General features: G+C 33.8%; 1 protein-coding gene across 9 annotated transcripts in view; it reads left to right on the top strand.

Annotated features, from left to right (window-relative positions):
• LOC117170201 (plasma membrane calcium-transporting ATPase 3) overlaps positions 1-19,994 on the top strand; it is a 1,035,667-nt gene that overhangs the window by 768,408 nt on the left and 247,265 nt on the right. The window lies entirely within an intron of this gene.

The following is a 19,994-nucleotide window of genomic DNA, read 5'->3' as shown; positions in this document are numbered from 1 at the left end:
CGGGCGCAACTCAGTCATTTACAGCGTCTCCTACTATATTCACACGGACATAGCCCTGTCATAGTATTGGACCGCATCTCGTTTCAGATCTGGGATCACTGGCACAGTCAGTCTGGCTTGCATCTTCCTACGATGCACTAGTATTTTCACGCTATAGATTTTTCTCATAATAAAACTTCTTTTAGTGTTGTAAGTGCTGAGTAATTTATTCCACCTGACTCTCGCAACAGGCCCTTTATCAGAATGTCTAATTGCCTCCGAATTTTGAGTCCACACGGTGGAATATTTTTGTCTAATTGTGTGCATACTTCATCTACATAACCGTATCTCAAATCAAGAAGAGCTGGTTTTTCGATAAAATGTTTATATTTTGTGTGATAATCAAAAACGCAGAGAACAATAGAGAAAGACGGCAGTGATATCAATAAAGAATTTCATGTATCAGACATATGGGTTTGACAACCCCTAACACACCCCTACGGGTACCTGAAAACTACCCTTAAAAAAAACTCTCAATTCTTCATGAAATCGACCTTTTGAGCACTGTATTCTGGTATGTTTTTCACTTAAAATTATGAATATTGTTCTAGTGGAATATTTATTATCATTGGTTAATTAATTTTAATTATTTAAATAAATGGAATTTGTTTAATTAATTTTTGTTCAAAATTTTTTTTCCTTCAAATTATTACTATTAGTCTAGTGGGATATTTAATAATAATGGCTCATTAATTTTTAATTCTTTAAAGAAATGGAATTTGTTTAAATAATTTTTTTTCAAAATTTGTTTTTTTCCTAAAAATTATTAACATTGGTCTAGTGGAATATTTATTAACATGAGTTCATTAATTTCCAATTATTTAGACAAATGGAATTTGTTTTAATAGTTTCGTTTTGAATTTTTATAAATAAAAATTATTACTGTGGGTCTAGTGGAATATTTATCTATACTGGTTCATTAATTTTTAAGAATGTAAACAAATTCCATTCGTTTAAAAAGTTTTCTTTTGTAATAATAATTTTTATAACAAAAAAATTTTGTTGTCAAATTAATAAAAAAATTTAGATAAATATTACACTAAAGACATTAATAATTTGTATGAAAAATAAATTTTTAAAACAAATTCCATTTGTTTAAAAAACTGAAAATGAATAAAGTAATATTAATAAATATTCCAGTAGACCAATAGTAAAAATTTAAAAACTAATTTTTGAAACAAAATTATTTAAACAAATTTAATTTGTTTAAACAATTGAAAATTAATGAACAAATGTTAATAAATATTCCACTCGACTAATATTGATAGAAAAAATGTTTAAACAAATTCCATTTATTTATATAATTACAAATTAATTAATCAATGATAATGAATATTATACTAGACCAATATTAATAATTTCAAGTAAAAAAAGACGATAATACAGTGTTACAAAGGTCCATTTCGTGAAGAATTGCCATTTTTGGTTTTAAGGGTAGGTTTCAGTTACTCGTGAGGGTGTGTTAGGGGTGTCAAACCCATATATCTAATAAGTTAAAATAAAAAAAAATGTTTAAAAAAATTAGGGAATTTCTTTTTTCGGATTTGAAATAAAATGGGGGGGGGGGGGCGGTCGTTTCCCTCTATCATGCAAAAAAATGTTACCATGCATTTTTGGACCACCCTACTGTACATGCATGTCCGCAGCGAGCCTGCTCGCCCTCGTCAAACTCCAGCCAGCAGATTCCCCGCAGGGAAATTAATGATCAGGAATTAATGAATCCGGGAATTGTTATGAGATTTGCCCAGTTAGAAAAACTAACAGTACGAAATAATTAATTAATTTAATTTTAATTAACTGAATTAATTCATATAATGACAAGAAATTGGAAAAAAAGATTCATGAAAATCGTTCGATATTCAATACGCGAATTGTTTAATGCTTACCAACTTTTAGGAATAGCTGCAGAAGAAACGAGAAGGAATGTAAAACTACACACGAATCATTAAAAATGTGTATCTCTGCTGCAGAAAACCTGATCTTTTAATACTTTAAAGTTACTGTCTACTTTTTGCACGTTACCGCCTACAATTTAAGTGCATCACCTTCATACAAATGAAAAAATAAATTTTCTCCTAAAAAGTGAGTTTTCTCAACAGCGAATAGAAAGCATAAATTACTATAATTTCTAATATCAATCATAGAAATCTATATATCGTATGTCAGTTGTCAGAAGGACGAAGTCTTAACTGAAGTATAGTTTATAGTGTTCTATTAAGAACTCGACTGAGTTTGCAGCAGTTCAGTAATCATTCCTGGATGCCTCGCATTCAATAACGTTTGGGCAGCACCGAACCGTAGCTTTCTTGCATGATTCCATAAAGACGCTTAGTGCCACTTACTTAAACATCCAGGATGTCAGATTGCAGAGCGAAGTTGATAGCTGCGATGGAAACATGGGTTCAATTCTTTACAACTTATACGTTTTTTCATCTAACTCGACCTTTCTGTTTCAGCAAATAAGTTTTCATAATTTAAAGTGTAAAAACTATTGAATATATGTATGTATAGCTATAGTATAGAATTGAATCCCGTGTAGAAATTATGAATGGGTTCGGGCCGGATTCCGGCAGGGTTGCCCTGCTTGTATCCGGAATCTGGTCAGGCTGCCCGGTCGGATTCTGGTTGGTTTCGTCACGCTGAGCTGGTCGGATCTTGGCCGTGTGTACCCAGTCGGCTACCGGCCGGGATACCTGATCGGATCCCGGATACAAATAGGGTAAACCGGTCGGAATCATTTTAAGAACTGCATTCATAATAATAAATGTATTAACTACAAACATTGAATAACGTAGTTTGCATAGGTTTTTTTACAAAAGATAAAATAAATTTCAGGGGTTTCATTTGACATCCTTACCTATGGAACCGGTTAAGAAAATTAATTTAAAATTAACGTTGAAGAATAATAATAATGCTTACTTATTAACAAAATAATTCACTTACCTTTATAAATAATCCGCTTCCTCCAAAAATTTGGATACAATTTTGTGAAATTTAACAAATTTCTTAACGGATAACCTGGCGTCCACCGACGTTTTACTGCGTTTTTAGCATTAAAGACTCCGGAAGTGGCCGAATCGTTATTACGTGCAAGAATGATAACGTAATTCAAAACCTCGTTCGGAAAAAGTTAGTTCTCTTCTTATTACGTTTTTTGTTTATTCAAGATAATACATAAATACATTAAAAATAAGCAAAAATGATATCATAAAAAAAATAAGTATACTTTCACTGGGAAACTATGTTTGAAAAAAAAAGAAGCTGGTCAACGATTTCGCAGTCACGGCAAGTCTGGGAACCACAGAACCAATAGTGTGAAACCATATAATTAAAATTAGTTTAATTTTTCTTTCATAATTGATAAAAAAACATCTCAAACACAAAAAATTGGTCTTTCGCCTGTCAGATATTTACAAGCAATTTCTTAAGATGTTTTAAAGGTTCTGTCACTTCTATTATGCACCATTTTTGGCCCGACTGGGTCCCGGTGGGAACTCGGTCAGATCCCGGCCGGGCAATTAACAAAATAGTACCCCGGTTTGACACCGTCAGATTCTGGCCAGGAACCTTCATCTGGTCGGGTTAAACCGGGCTATTTCTACACGGGATGTAAGTTTATAAAATGAAAAGTGACTGTATCGACCCGTCAATCAGCCGCCGCTCTGTATCTTTGTAAATTCTTTTTAGCCGATTATTCTTTACTGTTACCAGTATAGGAATGATTCGTATTCTGGATTGGACTCCGTACAGTGCGCTAGAGGAGTCAAACCACCGACAATCTGTAATCTCTGTAGTTGCATAAGGAAGTTAATACCGCGATTGCACTTGAACCAATAACCTAACTTTAATCTCATTTTTTTTACAACGCCAGTTTAGTAATGAATACCTCGACTACCATCACTAAGGACCCAATTTTTTAATTCCATTTTTTCCGTTCACGTCGCTATTTTCTAACAAATTCACACTAAAGACGGTATTTTTTAGACTTTTTCCAAATGCATAATGCTTCATCCATAAGTAAAGTGTTTTCAAGTATTGTGTGCATATGTCTGGCTTTTAATTATAATTAATAGTTCATTATTATAAATTAAGTTATCTTCTGAAGAATATTTAGTACTTCGTGAAAAAAATTTGATTTGGTTAACAATTTTTTCCCCGTGAACCATAACAAAATAGTATTTTCTGCAAATGATGACACAATCAATGAATGGTCTAAGTACTTTCTTTTAAGATATTTAGCAATTGGGTACTCGGTTCTTAATTTTCAAGATGCACGCTTGAATATTTTTCACTCATTTCGTGCATATGTCATCTGCATACTCATACCTTGAAGCACGTGGAGCTGATTTTTCAATAAAATCATTACGTTACAGATTATAATCTAGATTATACGCGCCGAAAATGCATATACAGCTAACACTGCGCGTTACTACTACTGTTCTTCAACAATGCGGCCTCAAAATTCAGACGCGATTTCCAATCTTACATCCGTTATAAAAACAAAATGACATTTTCATTGTTATGAGATAACTGTCTGTTACAAAAATTGTCATTATTAAATAGTAGATTAATTTATTTCTTATGGGCAGAATCAATTTGTTTATATAATTAGATACAAGTGAATAAAAGATTCAGGAAAATTAGTTAACGTGTGCAGGAATAATGGAAGTCTTCAAGGAATTTATTCGGATTGGTTGAAACTATTATTATTTATTTTAACAATTGTTTCCTACTGTAAGTCGTAAGAATTCTGAAAGATTATTTTCTTCAGGATATATAGTACTTAAAAAAAATCATTTGTTTAAATTTTTTTTCGTGAATCGTAAAAAAATATTATGTGCTGCAATTGATCACGCAATCTACGAATGGTCAAAGTGCTTTCTTTTAAGATATTTAGCAATTGAGTACTCGGTTCTTAATTTTAGGCCGAAGGGTTGCATATTTTTGACTCATTTCTTGTATACGTCACCTAAATTCTCATATCACGAAGCACATAGAGCCGATTTTTCAATAAAATAATGAAATTATAGATTATAATCTAGATTATACGCGCAGAAAATGCATATACAGTTAACACTGCGCGTTGCCACTGCTGTTTCTCCCTTTTTGATTATTCAACAAAATATAAACATTTTATAGAAAAATGACTCTGCTTGCTTCGAGATAAGGTTAATTAGGTGAAGTATGCAAAAAAGTAGACAAAAATATTCAACCGTGCGGCCTAAAATTTAGCAAGCGAATATTTAATTGCTAAATATCTTCAAAAAAAAGTACTTTGAGCATTAATTCATTATGTCATTTACGATTTACGGGAAAAAATTGTTTAAACAAATAATGTTTTAAAAGTACTAAATAACCTGAAGCAAATAATATTTCACAATTCCTACCACTTACAGGGGAAACAATTGTGAAAATTAATAATGTTTGTTTAAACAAGTCAAACTAAATTCCCTAAAGACTTCCATTTATCCCGAACCCGTTAACAAATTTTCTTGAATCTTTTATTCACTTTTTTTTGTAATCATACAAAAAAATGTATTCTCGCCATAAAAAATAAATTAATGTACGATTTCATCACGACAGTTTCTGTAACAGACCGTTATCTCATAACAATGGAAGTGTCATTTTGTTGTTATTACGGATATCAGAATGGCTATCGCGTCTGAATTTTGAGGCCGCATGGTTGAATGTTTTTGTCTGATGTTTTGCATACCTCATCTAAATAACGACATCTCGAAGCAAGCAGAGCCATTTTTTCGATAAAATGTTTATGTTTTGTTTAATCATCAAAAAGAGAAGAGCAGTAGCAGTATCGCGCAGTGTTAGCTGTACATGCATTTCCGGCGCGTGTAATCTACATTATAATCTGCAATGTAAGCATTTTATTGGAAAATCGGCTCCACGTGCTTCAAGATATGAGTATGCAGATGACATATGCACGAAATGAGTGAAAAATATTCAACCGTGTGGCCTAAAAATTCAGAACCGAGTACTGGATTGCTATATATCTTAAACGAAAAAAAGCACATTTACCATTTATTGATTGTGTCATCAAATGAAGAAAATAATATTTTTGTAAGGTTCACGGGAGAAAAATTGTTAAGCAAATTGAGTTTTTTTTCACAAAGTATCAAATATTCTGCAGAAAATAACTTAATTCATAATAATAAGCTATAAATTATTATTAAATTCAGATCTTTGCACAAAATACTTGAAAACACTCTACTTATTGATTAAGGATGATGTATTTAGAAATAATTTAAAAAATACCGTCTTTAGTCTCAATTTGTTAGAAAATTGCGGTGTAAATGCATAGAATTTAAAGATTCACATTATTACTGCAAATATTAACCGATTTTTATCAATCTTTTTTGGCAATTTCTGGTGATTATATAAATTAATGAATTCTTTTAATTGAACATAAATTGATCAATGACTTCATAATGTCAGTTCTTCTAACTAGCCGAAGTCTCATAACAATGCCCGGATTCTTTCGTTCTGCATCATTCATCACTCTGCGGGGATTCTGCTGACTAGAGTTTGACGAATGTGAGCAGGCTCGCTGCAGACATACATGTACAGTAAAGCTTCATTGAGTGGCGCTGATATTTTTCTCTGTCTTGATCATTAAACAAAATATACACATCTTATCGAAAAACCGGCATTGCTTAATTCGAGATATAGTTATTTAGATGAGGTTTGCAAAAAATTAGACAAAAATATTGAACAGTGCGGCCTCAAAATTAAGACGCGATTGTCATTCTGATAAAGGGCCTTAAATGAATTTAATGATATCTTGTGTAATATTTACGCCTAAAATCAATTGAAGTAGGCCTCTTACAATGGGAAAGGAAAATATAATTTTCCCAATCTGTTAAAAAATTTTTGCGGAACAAATGGTCAAATATATCTAAATTCAAGCCGAAAAATTTGAAAAAATATATGCTATACATCTACCAAAGGTTATTAAATTCTGATTTTCAAAATCAGAGAAACTTCATTGTGAAAGTCCTGGTAGCAACAATGTTGCAACCATAAGATGTTTATGGAGTCAGCGTACAATCCGTAATATTGATAAAACATTGATATAAAACGTTCGGAAATAAGCAGTATTTTTTAAATTATTTTATTCGATTTCGTTAAAATAAAATCCTTTTGCTTAAGAAACAATTACATTTGAAGATACGAAAAGCTTACATATTATTATGTAATAGAGGGTGGCCGAACTTTACTGCAACTTTTTCGAACGCTGCATTTTTACATGCCTAAAATTTAATTTATTGAATCAATTTTAAAAATTGTGGAAAACGTTTGAATTTTACACATTTATGTCGACTTTTCTATATGGCCGCCTTGAGTACGAACTACGGCTCTAATTCGGTCGACAAACGAATCTTGCAGCATGCCGCGTCGTGCAGCGTGCGACTCTTTTCTCGACCAAATCAGAGCCATAGTTCGTACTAAAGGCAGTCATATCGAAAATTAGACATAAACTTGTAAAATTTAAATGTTTTTTACTATTTTTTAAAATGGTTTCAATCACGCAAAAAAACTTTTAAAAAAGAGCAAGATAGGCGTTTAACTTGTTTCAATGTGCATTTTACGTTAAATTTGCCATTAAATTGTCACGAAGTAATTGGAATAGTTGTTTTGCAGCGTTAAAAATTAAATAAAAAAGTCATAATGTCTGATGAAGGCAGCTTCAAGCGCATTTATATTCGCTCAAGTAGTCTTCTGCTACTAAAAGAAGATGCGTTTGAAGACACCGTCAGCCTATGTTAATATGACAGGTATTGTATTTTTTCTTCTTTTTTAACGCTGCAAAAAAAACTATTGACATTACTCCATGAGATTCTAATGGCTAATTTAACGTAGAATCCGAATTCCAACGAGTTAAATGCCCATCTTTATGTTTTTTGTTAAGTTTTTGTTGCATGATACGGAACGGATACTAGCAGGATACTCTGTAGCGTATCCTTTCCGTTAATTTGGTCCGCTAGGGTATGTACGCAATCTATACAATTGAGGTTAATTTTCCCCTAAATCTTCAAGCGGGCGCGTGGGCGGTAGTCTGCCGTCCAACCTTTATTAGTCTGTTTAATATTTATCTATTTTATATATCGTTCGAATTTAAATAATTATTTCCCATTGTTTAAATCTCGGATCTGTGACAAAAAGCCCAAACGACAAAGCGTCTGCCTAATGAGAGTCGCGCTCCATGAAAAAAGGCCGCGAATCGATGAGCGAGTAGGGGTGTGCTCATACATACATCCATCGCGATAAAGCGAGTCGCTCTCTGATTTGCGGGCCTTTTTCACGGAGTGCGACTGTCATTGGGCGGGCGCTTTGTAGTTTGGGCTTTTTGTCACGGATCCTAAATCTCTGTTTCGACGATTCTTTAACAAATAACGCTGATGACAACGGTTTCTGGTAAAATATTGAGATGTGAAATAAGTAATAAGAAAAGGCGCGCCCGCATGAGGGTTAACCATGGTTTTCTTTAAGCAAAATAAAAAGAACGTGTCAAAAAATTTTTGTGTAAGAAATATATTCTCTACATATTTCAGCTTAAAAAAATCTACAAGTCTTGCCTGAATTTAGATTTATTAATCTATTTGTTCTATAATTGTAATTATACTTTGGGCTAGTTTACCCCTGTCAATTTTTCTTACTAGAATTGGAAAAGCTATGCTTTTCCTTATTGTGAGAGACTGTCTCCAATTCTTAGGCACAAAAATGTAACATTATTACACGAAATAACAATAAATGCATTTAATTGTATTCACCCCTGAAATATGATTTTTTCCGGAAATCGCAAAACACGTAAACTTACTTTCAAGCAGATGTATTATCTGTATTTAATTAAAATTTCTTGGCTTGAATTTAGATTTTTGGGATATTTTTTCTATGATTTTAAACATATTTGGAAGTAGTTTACCCCAAACATTTGGGGTGTTGGATAAACGAGTAGGAAAATGGCCGACTTGATCTGAAATTGGCTTAAATTCAAACCCCCAATTTTTCTGGCACTGTAAAACATGCAAATATAATCCTAATTTTTATTTAAATTAAATTAAATTATACTCACGTTTACTGTAGTGGTCTCACAGTTGATACAATTTTGTAAATAGTTGATAAGAAAAAGTTTCATCTGAAAGTAGCTCATAAATTCCTAGGAAGCAGTCGAAAATATAGAAAGAGATGTTCGATAGAAGAATCCACGCTGGAGAAAAATATATTTTTGGCAAAATACCGAAACTTTAGACAAAATCGGAGGGGAGAACCAGAATTTGAAGACTTTATCTTTCTTATTACAATAAGAATGTGGCCATTCATTGCGGTAAACGGCGTGAAAGTGAAATCTTGGGAAGAAATAATCCAAAACAAGAGAGGTCGAAAATCTGTCGTCTGAGGTCTATCAAAAACTTGTTTAAGATTTCTAAATCTCGCGTGCACATTTTATGTACGAATTACAAATGCACACTTCATTGCTTTTCACAAAAGTTATCTTATTTTTGTAATTTTAGATCAATCATCATTTCTGCAGAGAAAATTGGATAAAATAAATACGAAAAATAATTATCAGCCAAGAGGAAGGCCTGAGGGTCGAAATTCAAAATGATGTTGCGTGTATCAGTCACATGGCACGTCTCTCCCTAGCGGACTGAAGGAACCGAATGGAGCCTCTACAAAGTACCCGTAAAGACCCCATTGGTTCCCCATTCGGTTCCTTTTTAAAAAACTAAAAAAAAAAAAAAACAGCAAAATCAACTTTTAAAATGTTGAAATTTAGATTCTACGTTAAAATTTGCATTAGAAACTCACGGAGTAATCGCAATACTTTTTCTTGCAGCGTTAAAAGCTTAAAAAAATAAAATACCTGTCATTTACATGGACCGAAGGCGCCTTCAAGTGCATCCTCTTTTAGTAGCAGTTAATAAGCGTTCCGTCGGTAACTTTAAGAATTTTGTTTGGATGCTAGCGCCACGCAAATTAGAGAGAAGTTTATTTTTGATCTTCACGCGCAACATACTACTTGAGCTATTATGGATGCGCTTGAAGTCACCTTCAGCAGAAATTAATTAAATCTTTTTACATTTTTAACGCTGCAAAAAGAAATATTGCGATTACTCCATGAGTTTCTAGTAGAAAATTTAACGTAGAATTCGAATTTCATCAGTCTAAAAGTTGACCTTGCTGTTTTTTTGAGTTTTTTTTTAAAGGAACCAAATGGGGACCCAATGGGGTCTTTACGGGTACTTTGTAGAGGCTCCATTCGGTTCCTTCGGTCCGCCAGGGCTCACCCAGCGGCACTGGCCTAGTGGTAGCGTGTTCGCTTGCGACATCGCTGCTATGGGGTTCGAATCTTTTGGCTAGACATTTTTCTTTTCAATTTTTCCGTAGCTGATCTTGCTGAAACTTGGGTGTTTTAAAAGCGACAAAGTCATGGAAAGTTATAAAAATTCTGATGGTTGTAGTGGAAAAAGGTAAAGAAAAATTTCTTGCTAAAAGATTCGAACCCCACAGCAGCGGAGTCACAAGCAGGCGCGCTACCATTCGGCCAGCACCACTGAGCGAGAGACGTGTCGTGTAACTGACACTGCTGAATCAATGAAGGTAGCCACAATGTTAAAAAATTAATATCCTTAAAAATAGACTCGATGGTATATTTATCGCGCGCTCCGCGCTTGATAGTGCATTTTCCTCGCGATACGCACTCGATCTTTATCCCTTGGATTGATGCACAGAACTTTAAAAATAAAAGGTCAAAGCTTTGACAACTGTAATTTGGTGGTCGTGAATTCTCTTTTCTTAAAGTTCCTTCGGCTTTAACGAACACATTCTCATGATATATCTCGAGTTTCGCATTTCATTTTATCCAAAATACGAACTTTTCTACATATAAAGTGTATTTTATTTCTGTATCGCAATCTGGGACTGCTTATTCGGGTATTTCCAAATAAAATAAAAACTTTATTTTTAATTTGTTCTTTATTTTGCATTAATTTTTATTCTTAACTACTCTGAAAACGCTATTATTTCAATAAATGTATATAATTACAATTCATAATATACATTTATATTGAAACTAAAGTATCTTTATTTTTTTGTTTTTATAATTTAGAAAAGTGCGCGTCCTATCAAAAACAAAAACAATTTCTTTCATAAATATTTTACTGCCATACATTTTATATTTTTAATGTTATTTTTTACGATTAGAACAAACTACATGCCCTTTAAGGGAGTGAATAATAACACTTCTTAGATCTTCTTTGAAAGAATAACTTTTTAATTTTTAATTTTATTTTTTACGATGAAAACAGAAACTATGTATCCTGTGAAAAAATGGTTAATTAAAAATGTGTAGCTCTTTTTTGGTTAAACAGATTTTGTCTGTACATTTTTTTCATAGCTTGTATCGTTTATCTAAAATTTAATTTTAAAAATTTCTTATGTTTATTTTAAAGAATAAAAACAAAACTGCGTATTCCATCAAAAAGTGATTTTTAACAAATTTATAGATCTGTTTTAGAGCATAATTTTTGTACATTGATCTTTTTTTGTATGTTGCATAGTTTTGAACGCAAAATGATTTTTCTAATTATACCCTTTGTATGGTAAAAACTAGAACCGATGGACGAAAAATGCTGGTTAGTGACCTCGATCTTTCTTTCTGTTCCTTTAAACTGTGTGTAAAATTTCATCCTAATCTGATTAGTCTTTCAAAAGTAATAATACAATTTCTTCTAAAAAACGACATATTTCGTCCCCTAGAAATTCTGCGATTTCAAGTGTAGAACCCTCTCTTATTTGAAATAAAATCGGGCCTTGAATATACTGTTCGCATCTCTCCAATCGAAGTTATTAGTTTAGAAAGAAAATGTTCAAAAAATGCACAGTATTGAAATTAAATTAAGACCTGATATATGTTGTCCTGTTTAGATGCAATGGAATATATACAATCATTGAATTATTTTCTTATTGCTATAATTTACCATTACTGTCTATCTTTCCATAATTGTTTGGGTTAACAAAATATTTTCTAATCATTGCGTAAATATTTTTGTAGAAAGGTGTGTGCTGATAATTTCCACTTTTTTAAGTTCAATTAGATTTGGAAGCTGTGAATGAATGATCTTTATACTTTATGAGATATTAATTTAAATTTAAATTAATTTAAATAGTATAAGTGCCGCATTTGGTCAGCGGGCAGCGCTAGTGCTAACCTTTCTTGCAACTGAGAGTAATCGCTAAGGATATAAGAATGCTTCAACTTGAAACCTCGTACAATGTGTTGAGGCGGACGCTGCCTGCCAACCGCAATAGCTTTTTTGAAGTCCGAAATGTTCATTAACGTTTTCGTATTCAACAAAATAAATCAATGTTTTCCCCTTAGCAATTACTGAAAAACTCAATAATTCTTCACTAATATTTGAAAATTTCAATTTTTCAAGAATAAAAAATTTTAAAATACAAGCTGAATCTCTACCGCTTTTTAAATATAAATCAATTTTTTGAAATGTAAAATCTATTTCTCACTCGATTCTTTTAATTAGAGCTATTTCCTTAAAAACACTGAATTCTGTATAAAAATTTGTCGCATTAATTTACTTTTATTAAAAACAAAAAAATTGCGGCGGACATCAACCTACGTTTTGACCGAGGTTCAAGTATATTTTTATAAGACAACATATTTCAATAAATATGTACGTTTGTTGTAAATCTGTCGCGCATTTATAAAATCCTACCCTTAAAATTTTGTAAGTTTCGGATTTAAAAAAAATGCTAGTATTACACAAAGTCCCTCTAGGTGGTCTGTCAAAAAATCAACCAACTACTTTTTTCTAAATGAAGATGAATGCTTGTACTTCTTCTATGGCTATCTTCATACAATATGTATACTGCCGATTAATGTTCTTGAGCCGCTTTTTTCTAATTAACGAAAATTTACATACGTTTTGTGTTTAACATTGTTTAAAAAAATATATACACAAGTTAGAAAGAAAAACGTAATCATAAAGTATTTTTAAATTCTGGAACCTTCGACGACTTACAGTATCAAATGAATAGCAGATTGTGCGCTGAAGGGGAAGAATGTGACTTTCTACGAAGAGCGTCAAGTTGTCAATTTGAACGTAACCCAAGTCGAAAAAGTCCAATTTCCCATGGTACACAGGATATTCTCCTTGACATTGGTATGGGGTTTGCCTTTCTTTTATGTCTGTGAATTGAGTCTAAAATTTCGTACTTCAAGCGATATGATAAACGGTGTAACATTTCGCAGTTTAGTAAGAAATTAAATCCCATAATGTTATATAGTGCCTAGCTTACGACATCGAAAAGGAAGCAGAAATTCGATAATGGGGGAAATTAAAGCTTCTACCAGTCGAGTAAGTACTGCTCACTACCAGTTTCCGTGACGAATTAGAAAGTTTGTAGCCCTGTCAGAAGTAGAAAGATCCAAAAAGATAGAAACGTATGGGCACAAAAAGATAGATATATTCAATCCATGGTATTCACAACTGTCTATATTTCTCTATCACTGACTCTATCCCTTGTGGTCCCATGGGTCCATCCTTTTCTATGTTTGTTGTTCACAAATGCCTATGTTTGTCTATCCCAGACTACTCACTATCAGAATTTCTAAATTCAAACTCCCGAAAAATAGTATTAAACCAAGGGTTTCTATACCTAACAACAAAATTCCCTAGCTTTACGACTTACTAGTCGAAGTTTGAACTCTGCAAAGGCGTCTGTTGCCCCTCCAGTTATAGACTGTACACATGATTTCACTTGTGTTTGACTTTTATAGTCAGCCATCTACTGGGAACCTGCCGGTACTAAGTCAGGGATGTACGTTAACTAGCGCGCGTCTCCCTAAGGATAGACGTGAATCAGCAGAGGATTCGTTTGGATAGAATGACTAGGATTCAAGAATATAGGACTATCTCATATTTAAAAAAAGACAGAAATGGATTCACTTGAATAAGAAAATAGGGAATAAAAAAGTTAAACGAAATTTGTTATTGCCCAACCGATAGAAAAGGATAGAGGTGGATAAGTGGAGGATTCATTCAGATAGAAAGACTGAGATTCAGGAAGATAGAGCTATCTTACATTTTAGAAAAATAGAAATATAGGAATTCAAAAAGGTAGAGGAAATCTTAGATTACCTAAATGGATTGAAAAAGAAAGACAAGATTTTTGATTGCCTAACAGACAGAAAAAGATAGGCGTGGATTAGCGAAGGATTTATTTGGAAAGAAACACTAGAATAGGGATTGGGAGTGGAAAGAAAAGGGTATGTGTGGATAAGTGGCGGATAGACATGGATAGGAAGATTGGGATTCAAAAGAATAGAGGTGATTGTAGATTGGAAGAAGGATAGAAAATGCTTGAAAGCATAGACGTGGGATCAAGATGGATACATCGGTTCTTTTTATTCCAATCTTAAAGATAGAAAATGAGTCAAACGAATAAAGGTACTATCCATTTACTTACAGCAGGGTGGTGTAGTAACATCGGCAGCCTGGTTTTAAATACGGATGGAAACGGGACTCCTCATACTACTTTATGGTAGATGTCGAAAACTTGACTTCTCTTGAAACTGGGGTACAGCACCATTGAAACTCCCGAAAAATACTATGAAATTCTGTTGCTATTAATTTGGTTCTAGCAGATCGAAAAGGAGGTCTGCTTTAAATGTATCGAATTTTTTGCCAGAAGCGTCTCCTAATTTTCACGAAATTCTCCTAATAGTATTTTATTGTACATAAAATTGATTAAATGTCTTTGTTCTTAGAAAACTATTAGCAGCATATTTATTTATGAACAATGTTAAAACTACGATTGTAAAAGAAATTTAGGCGAAAGTGGAACGAGAAGGAGCACAACATTTTTTAAACTAATGAAATTCTAAACAATAAGAACTAGCTTACATAAAACTGCGTAAACATATTAAGCAATTCCTGATTTAAAAAACTACCTTATGCTTCTATAAACAAATTAAAGCAGGTTTTCAAAAATAAAAGGGAAATTACTTTTTGTCAGTTGGTGTACTATAAAACACTCTTGTGTGAGACGGAATTTAGGGAGGGGTGGCACATAACAGTACGAATATGAATTGTAAACGAAAACCTTGCTATGATCATAAAATTTAAACTTTACTTTTTATAATTCTTGCACGAAAAAAATTGGAATATACATTTTTGTGTATATATTTGTATATATTTAGTATATATTTTAACACCATTAATTCTTTATTTGATCTAAAAAATTACACCAATCCTTAGTTTTAAAGTGCTACCAGTTTTCACTCAGTTTTATTTAAAATCTGGATAAAATGTAAATTCTGTTTATAATTTCCTCAAATCAATAGACTCATGAAAACAATAATATCAAAATTAAGAAGTGAATATTTTTAGAGATATAGCAGCATTGTGTTTTATAACTCTATGCCGTCTTATTTAAGCTTCGCCTACAAAAATCTGTATTCTCCTCTTTGCATCAGATAACACCCGTATTTTGCAAACAATGTCCTGCTTGATTGTCAGCAGCGTTGACTTGTCAGTGTGTGGTGGTAGATCTTCACTTCGTGAGAAAACTTTCAACCCTTTTCGTAAATGGTCTACCAGATTTTATGAAGTAAATCGCACACTGAACACGAGACGCTTTATTTCTTGGCAAGAAAATCTTCTTTCGGAGTTGATGCAAGTCCCTTTTGACGATTGATATAATGAAAAAGTAGTAGTTTAGAGGTCGTTTTCCCCAGAGCAATCTGCTCGAAGGGCGGCATCCATTTCAGTCTTATCACGGGGCTTAGGAGGGACGGAGATGTTAATATTCCTCCTTGTCCTGAAATCACCATTGTCTCTCCGGGGATGTCAGAATTTCGCTCGTCTTGTCGGTCCGTTATCGTGTTTCCACCCTGCTGGAATTAAATATTTAGAGTGTCTATCCGTATAAATCATTTTCTATATTTAAGATTGAAATGGAAAGAATCGATGTATCCATCTTGATTCCAGGTCTATTCCCTCGATCAGTTTCTTTCTTTCTTCCAATCTACAATCACCTCTATTCTTTTGAATCCGAATTTTACTGTCCATGTCTATCCTTTTCTATCCGTTGGATAATCTTACATTTCTTTTACCTCTTTTAATTTTTATTTTCCTGTCCAAGTTAAACCATTTCTATCTTTTCTGAAACATAAGATAGCCCTATCTCCTTGCATCCCAATCTTTCTATATAAATCAATCCTTCAATTATTTACCTCTATCTTTTTCTTTCCGTTGGGCAATAACAAATTTCGTCTATCGTTTTTAATTCCTATTTTCCTATTCAAGTGAATCTATTTTTATATATTCTGAAATGTAAGATAGCCCTATCTTCTTGAATCTCAGCCCTTCGATCTGAATGAATCCGTGGCTTATCCACCTCTGTCGTTTTCTGTCCATTGGGCAATCTTAAATTTCGTCTATTATTTTAATGTCTTTTTTTTTCTATCCAAGTGAATACATTTCTATCTTTTAAAAAAAAGATAGCCCTGTCTTCTTAAATCCCAGTTTTTCTATTCAAGTGAATCCATTTCTGTCTTCTTTTAAATATGAGATAGTCCTATCTTCTTGAATCCTAGTCGTTCTATCCTAACGTGTCCTCTGCTGATTCACGTCTATTTTTAGCGAGTCGCGCGCTAGTTGACGTACATCCCTGATTTAGTACCGGCAGGTTCCCAGTAGGTGGCTGACAGTAACAGTCAGACACAAGTGAAATCTTTTGCACTGTCTATAACTGTGGGGTTAGCAGACGCCTTTGCAGAGTTCGAAATTTGATTAGTAAGCCGTAAATCTAGGGAAACTTGTTGTTAGGTATATAAACCCTTGCTAGTGTAATACTGTTTTGCGGGAGTTTGAAATTCGAAATATATTATTATTTTCGAAACGCATAAGAATACTATATTTTTGACTGAATTCAAATGGATAGAAATGAAAACGATATATCGTTGATAGTGCCTTGCCGATGAAAACGCACTGAAAAAGTCTGTGAGGTCTTTGAAAAGGTGTGTTCGTAGTGTATACTATAATGTTAGTGAAAATCGGTATGCCTATGCCAATGCGACTAGGCTACCAAGTAGACCAGCTGAAAGGGATAAAAAATCAAAATTTGTAAAATTTTGAAATTGACTACGAGAATGTTAGAAATTCAGAATCTACGGGTTTCGATTATTTCAAATATCTAACTTTTTCTTTTGAATGTTTAAAATTGGAGTGAATATAACGTATCTCGTAAATGGAATGATATGCGCCAAAACAGACAACACGTTTGAATTTAATTTCAAAGTAGTATATTAGTATATAAGTTATAATTATAAATATGTATAATGAGAAAATTCATAAATTAAACAAAAGTGTTAATCATTTGAAGAAAATTCTAAAACAGTAGACGGTTTGGTTGCAGCCAGGTACTGTAAATAACTCTGTTCGACTGGTACGTGACGAATACAATAGGAATTATATGACCGTACCGTCACTTTTCAGTGCGTTTTACGTGCTGAAAACAGGCATAAACAGCCACTGAAAAGCGCATTGGCGGCCCAGTGCCATTCGCCAGTTGGTTTTCAGTACTTTTTCATCGGCAGGGTGTGGGATGCAAATTCTGTATTTGGGAAGGATTGACTATCACTATCTTTTTCTATCCATAGGTTTCTATCTTTTTGAATTTTTGACTTCCATTTTAAACGAGATTTTGCTCCACGACGCGGAGCCTTTTCAGGATAAACATTTTTTCTTCTCTATCATTTATCTGCAGAACATAGAACAACATTTCTTATATAACAAAAAATTTTATAGAAAATATAACATATTTCCAAATATGAAACATTATTGATTTTAGACCATATGAACAAAAAAAATTAATATTAGCTTCCACTCAATTCAATATCATTGTATTTTCATGAGTTGATATTTTCTCAATTTATAATTTATGATTAATTACATGATAGTAAGGCCGCCATTTTGACTAAATGACAGCTTACGCGGCGTGGTCAGAGCGAACAAAAAAATAGCATCAATGATGCGATGCGACGTAGGAATACGCTGTGGTCTGAGGGCAGGGCTGGCGGCCAACATTTTTCGACGTGTGGAAATCTCGGATCACGGGGGGGGGGGGACTTTTTGATGATTCGCCAAATTTTGTTGTTATAATTTCAGCGTCCGAATAAATAAATACTTTTTTTCGGCCTCCTGGCCTTACAAAATTGACTTGCTTACTATCACAATTTTACACAAATTTCTTAAAACTCACTTTTAAAAACTAAGATTTATCCACACCTTATCTCTAAGACCGTTCGCTCTTATAACCTTGCCTTTCTTGCTACGCCTCGCCTCGCACGAAAATTCCTACTTTCTGTTTTGCCTCGCATTGCCTACCTCATGTTACTGCCTTTTTCTCCCCTACTTTTGTGCAACAATACTTCTATACTTATCTAATCCCTTTTCACCTTCTCGAACTACTCCAAACAGTGCTCCACTTTCGAATCTCCCTTCCCGCTCAATTCACACATCCTCTTCTCCCTAATAAGCCATAACCTATTAAAATCTTAAATACTAAGCTCTCTCCCTTGGCGTAATTCACCCATAGTTCCCGTTAAACCTTGACTCTTTTATTTTCTCCTCCTCTTCTGCCTTCTCTCTCTCCATGCCATTCTTCTTAATTATCTCATATACCTTCCTTCTTTACGCATTCTTGTCATCTCATCCATCTACAATCCATTCGTTCTAAAATACCTTTGCTTTTCAACTTCCATCTTCCTATCTTCTTTCCTGTTCTCCTTCCCCCATCAGCACTCCTTAAGCAGCTTACTTCCTCCTTTCCCAAAAATTTCTCCTCATATTTACACACTAGACTTACTGTTATAATCCTTAAACTTGTTCTCTTTGTCGCGCTACTGACAATGTAATTAGGCTTATTCCTTGCTAAACCCAGTGTTCATTTTACATATGCCATAACACCATAACCTTTGACTTTTCCGCATTCAGCTCTAACCTACTATTATCAAGGCATCTTCGCAACCTCTTTATCATCTCCTATAAGCCTCCTTGTTCTTTGCTAGCAGCACTATATAAATTGCATGTGCGAATGACCATGCTCTTATCTCTTCTACCCTAACTCCTCCTACTACTCCAACCTCTAGACTACTTTTCATATCCGCTATTAAAATCGAAAAAAGCGTTGGGCTAAGCGGACTCCCTCACCTGAACCCTCAATTTATTTAGAAATCCTCCGAAATCCCCTCTCTCATCTTATCCTATCTTTCTTCCCCTCGTATACCTACCTTACCCTCTCTCCACTCCGCTCTCCTCCATCGCCTCCCACAATCTCCCCCTATCCACCAGAGGAAATGCGAATTCAAGATCCACAAAAACACGAACACTCTTGACCCCTTCTTCGCTTATTCTCTATTCACCACATGCTGCAGAACTTAGATGTTGTCGAAACTGCTCTTATCCACCCTAAAGCCCGCCTGCGTCTCCATTAATGTTCCTTTCCCCTATACATCCTTCCGTAGCCTCTTGACCAACACCATCGCGTATACTTTATACGCCGTATTCATTAGCGTGATCCTTCTGTAATTTTCCTGCCGATCCCTATCTCCTTTCTTATACAGTAGGACTATAAAACTCTCTCTCCACCCTCCTGGGAATCTGTTACTCCCTCATACTTTCTTCACTACCTCCCAAAACCTCTCCATATCATCTTCTGTACTAAACAATCATGCTTGGATCTCCATCTCGTCAAGCTCTACTGCCTTCGACCTTTTTAACTTCCTTATCTGCGTCTCTATCTCTTCGTCACTCAAACCCTCTATCTCGGCCTCCCTCGCTCTTCTATTTCCATCATCTCTTTTTCGTGAATCTGAACCCTGAAACGATTCATTAAAAGACTCACTCTACTCATCA

This window comes from Belonocnema kinseyi, chromosome 3 (assembly GCF_010883055.1).
Source record: "Belonocnema kinseyi isolate 2016_QV_RU_SX_M_011 chromosome 3, B_treatae_v1, whole genome shotgun sequence".
Lineage (NCBI taxonomy): Eukaryota > Metazoa > Arthropoda > Insecta > Hymenoptera > Cynipidae > Belonocnema > Belonocnema kinseyi.
This window is presented reverse-complemented; position numbering and strand designations above follow the sequence as displayed.